The sequence below is a fragment of the Trachemys scripta genome, chromosome 1 (assembly GCF_013100865.1).
Source record: "Trachemys scripta elegans isolate TJP31775 chromosome 1, CAS_Tse_1.0, whole genome shotgun sequence".
Classification (NCBI taxonomy): domain Eukaryota; kingdom Metazoa; phylum Chordata; order Testudines; family Emydidae; genus Trachemys; species Trachemys scripta.
In genome coordinates this window covers 226460545-226473997 of record NC_048298.1, presented here as the reverse complement: position 1 = coordinate 226473997, position 13453 = coordinate 226460545, and the positions used below count along the sequence as shown (strand labels likewise).

The 13453-nt window shown below is 47.3% G+C and overlaps 1 protein-coding gene across 1 annotated transcript in view; it reads right to left on the bottom strand.

Annotated features, from left to right (window-relative positions):
* Nucleotides 1-12895, bottom strand: part of CYFIP1 (cytoplasmic FMR1 interacting protein 1) — a gene marked incomplete in the record, with an annotated part of 115525 nt that extends 102630 nt beyond the window's left edge. Inside the window, 1 exon segment of the mRNA XM_034757907.1 lies at nt 12778-12895.
* Between the last annotated feature and the right edge of the window lie 558 nt (nt 12896-13453).

Sequence of the window (13453 nt, the reverse complement as noted above, 5' to 3'; positions counted from 1 at the left end):
TTAACAGAATCATAAAAGTTAGAGATGGAAAAACACCTATTAGATCAAGCCCTCATCAGAGCAGGAGGATGGCACTCTGACGTTTCTTTGTTGCTCTTTGGGGATAAATGCTTGAACAGTCGAGTCTCAGTAATTAAATTACCAATTTATTGAACAAACAACTAACCAATCCTAATCAAATAAAAACAAAAAACCCAAGCAATACATCCAAAAAAACCCTTACTAGGATATGCCTGAGACACACATGAGCAGAGAGCCCGGTTCAAGGACTTTCAGGACTTTCTGAGCCCTGGTCGGGCTATTGTAGCACTTCATTACTCCCCTATCAGCCATTGCTTCCGTAAAGAGAAAATAGTACATTAATATCCGGTGCACCTGTAGTGGTGCTGTTCTACATAACTTACCCTTTGTACAGAGAAACTTCCTTGGACTCTCAGGAATATTTAGGAATAGCTATTGCACTTTGAATTCACACCCTACCTTAATCTGAATTAATTTTCAACAGTGGGCAGTTGGTCTAACCTTCAACAGGAAGGTTAGACCAAAGGTCCCCATACAGAAGAAGATGAACAGACACCTGGTAAGCTAGACATATGTATAGCTTGTTTACTGTTTTAAGATCTGTTTTCTCTGAAATTCTTTTGTTCTAAATAAATAACACTTATTTTAAGAAGGCTGTCCGGTCAACGTATTGCCACTGGTAATAGCTCCCGGAGGGAACAGAACCGCAGGTACTGAACCTAAGGATGACCTGCTGAGCTACATCATGGTTAGTACCAGGGGACTGCAGCCCAAGGCAGAATTACATGATTCCACATTGAGAGAGGTGACAGCTTGAGACCTGAAAGGGGGGGTGGGGAAGGGGGAGGGGGAAGAACAGTTACCTACCTTTCTGTATCTGCTGTTCTTCGAGATGTGCTGCATCCATCCATTCCACTGTGTGTGCGTCTCGTGCAGAGAACTTTTTCCCCCAGTAGTACCCGTCGCCACTTTACAAATGTCTATGATAGGTACTTGCACCAAGAAATTTGCACATATTGCCTGCGCTGTAGTAGAATGCACCAATCCTCCAGCTGCTGAGGTTATATTAGCCAAATGGTAGTATAAAGGAATGCACAGAGAGATCTGTGATGAAATCCTCTGCATGGATACTGATTTGCCTTTACCTCTGTCCACAATTGCAACAAACAACTGAGTTGAAACTCTGAAGGCTTGATACAGTCCAGACAGAAAGTGAGACCCTTCTGAGATCCAGCGAATGTAGCCTCTCCTCATCCCTATGAGCATGAGGCTTCGGAAAGAAAGTTAGCAAATAGATTGCCTGGTCAAGGTGAAAATTTGCAACTACCTTAGAGAGAAATTTGGGTGAAGGCGGAGATAAACCTTATCCCTATGGAAAACTGTATAGGGAGGGTCTGATAGTAGGGCTTTTAACTCTCCCACCCTTCTAGCAAAGGTAATGGTCACTAGAAATGCTCCTTTCATGGGGAGGTGCAGCAGAGAACAAGATGTAAGTGGTTCAAAGGGTGGACCCATCAATTTAGCTAGGACCAAGTTCAGATCCCAGGGAGGGATGAGATCGAGCATGTGAAGATATAACCTGACCTAACCCTTCAGGAATCTGGTCATGATGGGGTTGGGAAAAAGGGATCTACTATCTACCAAAATGTGAAAGGCTGAAACAACTGCCAGATGCACTCTAGTAGAGCTAATGAACAAACTCTGTTTTAGGTAAAGGAGATAGTTCAGTACAAGACTCAGGGGTGCACACGCCGGAGATACGCCTTTCCAATGGGACCAAATGGAGAAGTGCTTCCACTTATCCAAGTAACTACTCCTGAGGGGTTTCTGTTATTCAGAAGCACTTTTTGAACGTCCTTTGAACAAGATCTCTCAAATGGTGTCAACCATGAAGTATTCATGCTGTCAGAACGGGGGTTCAGAGGTTGGGATGGAGCAGCCGACCATAGCCCTGGGAGATGTTATCTGGATCCAACAGGAGAGACAGTGGGGACTTGATTGACAAGGCTAGTAGGAGTTGAGTACCAATGTTGATGAGGCAATGCTTTTGCGATAAGGATGAGGTGAGCACTGATCTTGTCTGACCTTGAACAAAACCCTGAGTAGCAATGGGACTGGAGTCAAGGTGTACAGAAGGGAATTCTTCCAAGAGAGGAGAAAGGCATCTGTCAGTAAGCCTGGGCGGAGAGCTCCCCAGGAACAAAACAGAAAATGTCATCAATTGGCTTTATTGCAAACAGATCCACTTGGGGAGTCCCCCAGAGCTGGAAGATAGATTTGACCACGTCTGGGCATAACGATCGGAGAACAACCTGCTCAGCTGATCTGCTAACATGTTCTGTTTCCCTGGAAGGTAAGCAGCTCTGAGATGAATCAAGTTGTTTATACAAAATCCGAGACACAAATTGCCTCCTGGCATAGTTGGGTCGACTGCACTCCTCCCTGGCTGTTTATGTAAAACAGTCACAGAGCTGTGTGTTAGACTTAATAAATTCTTTCCTACTATTTGGGGGAGAGAGGTCAAGCAGGTGAAATGCACCACTGTTAGCTCCCTGACATCTGTATGGCTCTTTAGATCTTGAGATGACCTGAGATCTTGAGTCTGCAGAGATCCCAGATGAGCTCCCCAATCCAGCGATGATGCATCTGTGACTAGAGTGAGGGGTGGTAGTGGAGGAACAAAGAGGACCCCCAGGCAAACTTTCAGAAGATTCATCCACCAATCCAGAGATGACAAAACCAACACTGGCACTCACACCGTCCTGTCCAAATAAAGACAATTTAGGACATACACCAAAGCTAGCTATGCCTGCAGCCTTCTGAGCTGCAGCCTGGCATAATGGACTACATAGGTACACACTGCCATGTGACCCAGAAGCCTGAGGCAGCTGCGTGCCATGGTGAGAGGGTATGCTTTCAAACTGCAGTACTATGTCCCATAATGTTTCGAACCTGGATTGAGATAGTAAGGCCTTGGCCTTTGAAGAGTCTAAGACTGCCCTAACGAACTCTACTCTCTGTACTGCTTTTAGGATTGATTTGTCTTGATTTACTAGAAGTTCTACTGCCAAACGGGATCGGATGGTTGATACACTGGCTAACGCTTGGGCCTCAGACCGACCTCTGATCAAACAGTCGTCCAGGTATGGGAACACATGGACTCCTAATTTTTGTAGATGCACCGCCACCATGGTCATGCATTTTGTGAACACCCGAGGAGCGGCTGAAAGATTGAATCAAAGCACCACAAACTGGTAATGGCACCCATTCACCACAAATCGGAGAACCTTCCAATGGTTGTGGTGTATCACAACATGGAGGTAAGCATCCTTTATGTCGAGGGCAGCATAACAGTCCTGTGTTCCAAGGACAGATAGGGTAACCATGAAGAATTTTATTTTCTTCAGGAATTTGTTCAAACCTCTTAGATCTAAAATAGGCCTGAGACTCCATTATGCTTTGGAAATGAGGAAATAATGGAAATAGAAGCCATTCCCTCCGAGGCACAATGGGATTTCCTCTACAGTGGCAAACTGAAGAAGAGACTGGACTTCCTGTTGGAGGACAATCTCACGAGAATGGTCGCCTAAAAGTGATGAGGGAGGAAGGCTGGGAGGGGAGGGTGAGAACTGAACTGGAGAGCATATCCCAGTTTCACGGTGCTTAAGGCCCAGCAGTCTGATGTTACATGGCCCCAAGCACTTAGGAAGTGGCATGAGAGAATGGTAAACAAACACTGGGGAACCCATGGAACTACAGTAACTGTACACTGTCCTCAACAAACCCACCAAAATGCCAGTTTGGACACAGCAGCTGGACAGGATGAGCCCACTGATGCTGAAGAGGAGGATGGTGGCAGTTGCCTCCCTGCCCTTTTTCCTGGGTGGATCTTGGGATCAGGGAGGTAATCCTTGGTGCCTGTATGACTCAGGTGTGCCTGTTGGTTTGCAATCCTAAACTGCAGGCTTCCTGAAGAATAAAGCTTGCCACCAAACAGATCTACCCTCTGAGTCTGCCTTTTGGCATGAACGCTTGTTGTCCCTGCCTCTCACACTCATTGGCAGCTGCCACCACCAAAGAGGGGGAGGGGAGTAAAAATATTGATACCCCTTAAAGGGACAAGGTACCTCCTTTTAGCTCATTTCACTGTGCATGGCAAGGAGGACAGTGTCAGCCACAGGGCCTTGACTGGCTCCATGATGGCTTCATGAATTGGTAGAGCTATCCTGGCCAGAGTGACCAATACCAGGATGTCTACCAACTTGTGAGAACTCTCACACCTCCTCTGCCTTAATGTCAAGTATAGAGGCCACTTTTTTTTTTGAAAGATCTTGATGGGCTTTGTAGTCCTCTGGTGGTGGTGAATCACTTGATTTATCGACAGCCTTGTCTGGTTACAAGGAGGAGGATGCAGCAGGCACCTGAGGTGGTGGCTGGTTTGTATCTTGCAGCAGAGATGGTGCCTGAGTGGCTTCTGACTTCACAGTACCGGACTCCGTACTGGGTACCTGCGAGTGATTCTCTTGGTGAGGATAGCAGTGGTATGCTCTCCAGGACATCGAGCAAGAGGGGTAAGGAAAGGTCCTAGCCAGACAGCGAACACCCCACAGAGCCCAGAACAGCCACTAGTATGGGCCACTACAATCCATCCTTGCCTGGACCATTGTCTCTTAGACGGAAGCCAGCATTGAGGCTGCTGCATGGTCCATAGTCCCCAAGACTCTGAGGCAGGTATGTTCCCCATCTTGGACGGGATACAACCTCACCTACGAATCTGATGAAGTCCAATGCCTCTGAAAATGGCAGGGCAGAACCAGCAGAGAATGGAGAGAGAGAGCCAGATCCCGGAGATGGCAGAACCAGGGACATCATCAGCGGCTTGCCTCTCAATTGCACCAGTTTTTGTGGCCGTCTCGGAGGGTAAAGCTCCTGCAGGCTCTTGATGCAGTGAGATAGACACCATAGGCATCGGTACCAGCTGTATACCTTCCCGTACTGCTGGCAATACCAGTAACGAGAGGCTAAGCAAGCCTCTTGTGGCTGCATAAGCCTCCAGAGTGGTTGGGAGCGGCAGCAACTGAAGATTCCATAAAGGTCTTTCAGGGGATGGCCTCGGCACCTTCTGGGGAGTGCGTGCTCTAGGGAGAGTGTCCCCTTGAACATTTCATAGAGTCTCTGCCTCTACTACGCAGTGGTACCAATATACTTGATCAAGGTACCAAACGCAAAGCAGACCTAAGTCTTCTCTTTGATACCAGCAAATGGGACTGAGAAGCCACAAACATCTCTGGTGGGGAACTCCACACCAAAGCTGATGTGCTTGGGGTGATTTCCCCATGTGCTGACTCTAGTGGAAGACAAAAGGCTGCCTCCATAAGCAAGAACTTGAGCCTCACCACTCTTTCTTTGAGCAGGGCTTGAATCCTTTACATATGTGACATTTCTCACTACGTGGGATTCTCCTAGACCAGTGGTTCCCAAACTGGGGTTTATGAACCCCTGGGGGTTCGCAAAATGTTACAGGGGGTTCTTGGGGAAAAATTCCCTAATGGTGGACAGAGCTGTCCCTAGGGACCACGGGCAGCATGGGGCCAGCAGCCCCTGGACTTCCAAGAGCGAAGCAGATCAAAGCAAACATCTCTATCACACTGAGGAGATTTAAATTTCAAGTCTCCTCATAAGAAATGGAAAGGGAGGTGGATATTTTTTGCTGTTTTTAAAATTAAGTAGACAGCTAGTGTTGTTTTTAAAATTATTATGAAGAACAAGTTTAAGCTTTGTCGTAACATGCGTTGTTTGCCTGGACTGCTCAAGACCCGAATGCTTGTGTAGGAGGAACTCTCTGAGTTGGCTTCTTAAATACCTTCATGCTGTTTCACATCTTATACTCCTTGATGAAACATAGGAGCCTTGTCTTATAACAGGCTTATTCAAAGTGATACAAGCTACGAAAGTGAGATCTTGGAAGAGTGTTGCCGTTTTTATAATGTAATAAAAATACTGTAATGATAAATATTAATAATAAATAGTGTGTAATAAGCATATCATAAAACAATTTTTATATTTCCAAGATCATTGCTTTTATAATTTATACTCAGGTAAAGGAGAAAATCCCTGGAAATATTCATTTTTAGGAGGGGGTTCTTGAGACTTGACATTTTAGTGAAAGGGGTTCATAGGTTGTTAAAGTTTGGGAATCACTGTCCTAGACATTTTAAGCAGGTTGGGTATGGGTCACTGACAAGCATATGCTTAGCGCAAGCCGGGTAGGACTCAAATCCTGGCAAGCAAGGCATCATTTTGGTACTGATCCCCAGTACAAAAATGGGGAAAGGCGTCCTAAAACAAACAAACAAACAAAAAATCACTAAAACTAGCTAAAATGGCAACAGGGCTCAGGCAAGCAGCTCGGGTCAGCCGGGGGTGGGTGGGGTGGAGCCCTCAGGCTAGCTCCACACGGTATCCCATTTTGCCTTTGGGAAATATGGTCACCCTAATATACAAGGATTGAGGGAAGTACTTATCATAAGTCTGAAGTTGCTCTGACAAGCATCACTGGAGGTAAGAAGGAACCGAGGCAGTGGCAACAGTGGGTGCTTGAGCCACCTTGATGGGCATCGCTGAGGGAAAAAGTTCTGTCACCTGTGCACTAGACGCGCACCCACCTACAGTGGAACAAACATCTTCAAGCACTTGAAGAGAATACTCAGAAATCAGGAGGAGTCAAAGGTGCAGGTAACCAAGTAACTAGGACACTTGTCTCTTTAAGGTTGCTTTATATTATTGGCCTGTCCTCCTTTACAATTTCTTACAACTTAGTAGCATCTGATAATTTTATTAATGTACTGTTAACTCCCTCTTTTAAGTAATTAAAGATGCTAACATTTTTCTATTAGCTTCTTCCTGTAGAGGGAAACCCTTCTCTCCTCCAAACAGAAATTGTATTTATCTGAATTTATAGAAATATATCTATAGATGTCCATCCTATGGCCCGGGCATCTATCCCATAGGTTAAAATGCACACAATAGTATAGAAGGACTGCCCCAACCATGAATATAATCATACCAACCCTCAGTCCAGTCGCTCCTGGACTGCAGAAAAGAGAAAAGCTGGGCTTTATGGGTATGCCCAGAAGATTAACAAATCCATATCTGGCCCATAAGTTGGTAAGTGACTTTCCAAAACAGAGGATCGCTCACAGACCATGCCCAGGGCCAGCAGCCCACTCCTATACTGAGGGGTCTCCAGCTTGAGCATCTTTGCTCATCTCAACTGTTTCAGTATGTCCCAGGGAGAGGGGAAATCTCTCCAGCCCCAAACCCTATCATCACATAAGAGAAGAAGCCAGCTGGGATCCCTCATGGTGACAGCAGCGGACAGAAAGAATGAAGCATCTCAAATCCAGGAGCAGTGGGAAAGAAGCAGCTGCTCTTGGGCTGCCTGCAGTTGAGGAATGTGGAAGAGTAAAGAAACCATTCATTTACAGCAGAAAATTAAGACAAGCAACCTCGCCCCAAAGACACTCCCCTGTGATGAAAGGAGGGCAAGTGTCCCTAAAACACAAGCAACAGAGGCAATTTGATAAATGATGGATGGTGATACATGAACTCTATCCTTTCACGGGTGGTGGGGGCTTCCAAGAAGAAACAACCCTCCTCCAAATATGCTGGACCACCAAGGATTTCCAGAGGAAAGAAATCTATGAAGAATTTAATCTGCTTGATCTTTTTGCAGATATCTTTAAACATTCTCTCTGGGATGGTCTTTTATTTTGCACACACTGAATTAACTTCACTTGTTACTCAACTCACTAGCTGGTCAAGAGTGGGGGGTGGGGAATACTAGTCCATTTTTTACATAAATTAGTCATAGTGGTTAGCTGCGTGTAACAGTTTCCAACATCCCACTTTTTCCAGTAAGCTGAGGTTTAAACGGTTCAGACTTCCCTAAAACATTGAGCTAACTGGAGACATGATCTTTTCTGCTATTTACAAATATTTCTGTAAACTCCATTTTTACAGACAGACAGATACATAAAATCAGTGGTAAACAGCATATAGAAAAGCCATAGATATTGAGGAAATCTTTAGATTTGTGTTGGGAAAATACTTTTGTTTAGTAAAACAATGTAAGATATGACCACCAAAAATTAGGCACGACAAAGTATTGCAGTTAAACATGGGTCAAGAACTAGTGTTTCAGGTTCTGTGCCCTACTCTACAGGAAGTTGTAAAAGCAGTTCTTCAGCCTGAGTGAAGCAAGATGTTTAATCCAGGTTAACACAAAGTTGGAGGATGGCAGAAATCTAATTTATCATCATGCAGAAATTAAGCTGTAGCATGAATATGGAAAAAATGAGCTATTTGGTTCATTTTTTTTAAATGTAGAGGATACCTTTGACTACAGTTAAATGACAGAGGCAATACACAAACAATACCCAAAGTTATCCATTGAATGGGCGTATACTATACATTTTTATCTTCTGTGGTATATGGAGCAAGGGGTTGAACTGTATTAAGTCCTGGATTCAGAGAGGTGCCTTTTGTTGAAAATTCACCCAGACACTGGCCATTTATAAGCCTCTGAAAATGACAACTTGCACTTGCCCTGTAAAGCTTGTCACAGACTTGCTGCTAAAATCTCTGAACATTCCATCTGCACTGAGCATGTTCCCATGCTCACTGGCCCTCTATCTGCACTGAGCACGCTCCCAGGCACCACCATATTTGAACTTTAGATGGGATACGGACACAGGCCTAGCAGCAGCATTCCCACCTCCACCCATTTTGGCATTAGAGGCTGTCATGCTGGAATGGAAGCCAGGAAGAGACTACGAGTTCTAGTCAGAGATGGAAATAGAACCCAGTCTCTCTTATGGCAGTCCCAAGTCCAATCAACCACTCTGTCTTTCTGAAAGAATGTGCCAAATTTATGTGCTTGGCTGTGCAGTCTGTCACCGCTAGACTCCCCCTCCAGAATGAGGAACAGAACCCATGACTCTTGATTCCCACAACTCCCTAGCTGTTTTGCACATGGCAATATAAGCCAAAGGTAATGTGTATGTCACACAGACCTTTAGTGGCTGGTCCAAATAAAAAATGCAGTGGTGAAGGGTTGTGCCATGGATCTCATGGTCCTAGGTTCAAACCCTGATGATGACCCATGCACAGGGTCAGCATGGTTCCACATAAAGAAACTTGGGGGTTTTCAATTTGCTTTAATAAAACCTAGGAACTTACATACAAATACCTACATTCAAAGGGCATTAAGGTCGCAAAGTCAACCACTCAAAAGTCAGAAAATGCAAGAATTAAGGTTACCAATGCAACCTTTAAAAAAAATCAACTCAAAGAGTGTTATGGTTTAGCCCAACTTAACAAGTACGGTCAGATAATATTTAGATAAAATCCTCATATTTCAATAAGGTCAATAGAAATTTTCAAACAAGCCTTAGACAATTATATGGGGAAATAGTGGAAAATCATAATAAAGTCAGCAGATTTGAAAAGTGACAAAATTTGAGTTGGACTAGTCCATGAGTTGGAATGCTGATGTAAGGCGTAAACAACTGTATAAATCATAGCTATTCGATCTGAGCATGACCATTTTTAACCATATGTAATAATATGGCACAGAAAGCATAAAGAAGTTTCAACAAAGTATTATTACAAATTCCAGTTTCAGAAGTACACAAATTAAAAATGGTACATGGATAAACTCTTTCAATATATAGTTCATTACAATTATACATTATGGCAAACAAATATAGTATACAGCAAGGCAGGCAGTAAGGACTAGACCCTCCAGTAGCAACTCCATTTCTTAAATGATTACTGTGAGTATTTCCAAGGCTTCTAGTAAAAATTAGTTTGGCCTTATATTTAAATGCCAAGGCAACCATTTTTTTTCTTTTGGCCCTCTGGGTGGTCTCTTAAGACAGGTTCAGCATGAACTGCTTGTAGTATGCTTCCATGATATAAAATGCAACATATCTAGGGTGACCAGACGTCCCGATTTTATAGGGACAGTCCCGATATTTGGGGCTTTGTCTTATTACCTATTACCCCCAACCCCGTCCCGATTCTTCACACTTGCTGTCTGGTCACCCTAAACATATCTGAATGCTTTTCAGACCCATTAGCAAGTACTGCAGGGCTAAAAACAAAGGCAATGCAAGCTGATGTGTCTTACTAGAACATACCGGCTGTTGACACTTGTTGTACCACTAGAAAGACTTTCCAATAGATTTAAGTCCATTTAAATTTTCAGAAAGTCATCCTGAACAAATAGATTAAATGCTGTCGGGTCACCACAATGTCCGCTGGTGGATGATGTATTTATTTATATTCTCCATTACAACAGAGAGGCAATGTCATTTTAACTGAAGAAGAATCAACTTCCTCAAAGGTCTTGCTCTGAATAATATTTTTATTTAAACACACATTGGCCTTTACCCCCTTCCATCTGAAAATCCATGTAATTCTTCATAGGTTTTATTTTTAATCTAATTTTCTATTATACGCGCTCTCTCTCTCTCTCTCTCTCTCTCTATATATATATATATAAAAATCACAAGCAGCACAGTCCTAACAACGCTTCAATGACAAACCAGTGTGTGCACTAGATATGGCAGGGGTGGGCAAACTTTTTGGCCCAAGGGCCACGTCTTGGTATGAAAATGGTATTGCGGGCCATGAATGCTCACCTAATTGGGGCTGGGGTGCAGGAGGGAGTGCGGGCTCTGATGTGGGGCCAGAAATGAGGAGTTCAGGGTGCGGGAGGGGACTCTGGGCTGGAGCAGGGGGTTGGGGTGCAGGGGGGGGAAGGCTCCGGCTGGAGGTGCAAGCTCTGGAGTGAGGCTGGGGATGAGGGATTTAGGGTGTAGGATGGTGCTCCAGGCTGGGACCGAGGGACTCAGAGGGAGGAAGGGGGATCGGGGCTGGGGCAGGGGGTTGGGACACGGGGGGGGTGAGGGCTCTGGCTAGTAGTGCGGGCTCTGGGGTGGGGCCAGAAATGAGGAGTTCAGGGTGCGGGAGGGGGTTCCAGGCTGGGGCACGGGGTTGGGGTACAGGAGGGGGTCAGGGGTGCAGGCTCCGGGCAGCGCTTACCTCAAGCAGTTCCTGGAAGCAGCGGCATGTCCCCCCTCTGGCTCCTTTGCGGAGATACGGCCAGATGGCTCTGCATGCTGCCCGTCTGCAGGCACTGCCCCTGCAGCTCCCATTAGCAGCAGTTCCTGACCAATGGGAGCTGCAGGGGTGGCGGTTGGGGTGGAGGTAGCGCGGGCAGCCCCCTGGCTGCCCCAAGTATAGGAGCCGGAGTGGGAACATGCTGCTGCTTCCGGGAGCCTCAGCATGCGTGTGTAGAGTGATCTCAGACACTGCTCCCTGGCTGGAGCGCGGGAGCAGGGCAAGCCCCAGACCCCACTCCCCAGCAGGAGCGTGAGGGCCAGTTTAAACCGGCTGGAGGCCTGAATGTGGCCCCCGGGCCATAGTTTGCCCACCCCTGAGATATGGGGACAAGCGTTAAGAACAAAACATACACGCACACGTGAGAATAGACTAAACTGCTTTAAAGCAATATAACAGAAGTATTTTTATATACATTCAGGCCCTGATCCTGTAATGGCCTGTATGCTACCAATTGCAGGATTGGGGCCTGAAATTGCTCATCATTTCCCCTCAAGTCTAAATACTTACTTCTGTTATTTTTCCTCTATCCTATCTTTACACTACAGTTTATAAGCAAGGACTGTGGTTACACAGTACATAAGCACTTGATTGGAGCATTTTGGGCACTACTGCAAGATAATTAATAAATAACAGTATGGTACAATATGGTACATACTAAAGCATTCAATAATTCAGGATAACAAGATTGAGCGATAACCATAACCCTCAATTTGTTGAGGTTAGCAGGGCATGCAGATAAGTCATTGGAAATCCTTGTTTCCTTCACTTCCCCAGTGGTGGGACACCAGGATATACATTTAGTACAAAAGAGCCCGATTCTGACTGAGGCCCTTAGATCAGCATTTTTCAAACTTCGGGTCCCATTGGCAGTGCTGCCCAGCTAAGGCAGGCTAATGCCTACCTTTTTCGACACCGCACTGCGCCCCGGAAGCAGCCAGCAGCAGGTCCGGCTTCTAGACAGGGGGGCCATGGGGCTCCATGCACTGTCCCCACCTCAAGCACCGGCTCTGCACTGGGGGAAGGGGGCCTGTGGGCGAGAGTCGCGCGCCTCCACCTAGGAGCTGGACCTGCTGCTTCTGGGAAGCCTGGCGGGAAGCCTGCCTCTGCATGCTGCTGACCGGGAACTGCCAGAGGTAAGTCCATGCCCCAACTCCCTACCTCAGTCCTGAGCCACCCCAAACCTGGAACCCCTTCCTGAACCCCAAATCCCTCATCCCCGACCCCATCCCAGAGCCTGCACCCCCAGCCCAGACCCCCTCCTGCACCCAACCCCTTGCCCCAGCCCAGAGCCCCCTCCCACACCCTGAACCCCTTTCCCATTCCCAGCTCCCTTGGGTCATGGACATCAACAATTTTCTTCAACTGGGTCCCCAGACAAAAAAGTTTGAAAACCACCGCCTTAGATGCTATCATAATATAACTAAATTGTGCTAGAGGCTTCAATTCTGCATCCCACCCTGCAATGCGCCCCCCAATCCCACTTGTCATCCGACTGGGCAAAGCACCCCCCACCACCACCACCACCACCACACACGCCTCGTTAGGAGTTACTTGTTGAGCCCTCACATTGTGCTGGGCGCTGCACAAGACACAGAATCAAGCGAGTCCAGGCACCGAGGTCCTCGCAGCGCTCGGGGAGTCGCTGGGCGGGGTGGGAAGCAGGCGGAGGCTGCAGCCAGACATGGGCCCAGCCCCAGAACAGCCCCTCAGAGGCCAACCAAGCGTGAGCCCGGGGGAAGCTGGGCTCCGCGGGAGGCTGGCGCGGCTGGGCGGGCGGGAGAAGAAGAGCGGCCCCCCAGGACCTTGCGCGCCCCAGCGGGCCAGGAGCGGGCTCCGTGCGGGCAGGGCACAGCCCCGGCCCGGGGAAAGGGGCAGGAACAAGGGAAGTTTCTCTCACCCACTTGCAGCAGGAGACTCTCGCGGTCGCCACTTCTCTCCCTCCCCAGCTGGTGCTGCCGGGGGCTCGGCTCCCCGCCTCCGCGGGTTATTGTTCCCGGGGCGGCTTCTCTCCCTGGGCCGCGCTGGGCTTGGAGTTTCCTGCCTGAGTCAGTCGCCCAGCAGGGAACCGCGCAAGGAAACACCCTTCCTGCCGCTCCAGCGGCTCCTCCTCCTCCCGCTGCCCCCGGCAGCCTCCCAGCCCTGCCTCCCCGCAGCCTGCAGGGCTCCTCCTACCCCGGCTGACACGCAGGAGCCGCGGCTGGCTTCCCCTGCTGCGGGGGAATGGCATTGATCTCCCCCCGGG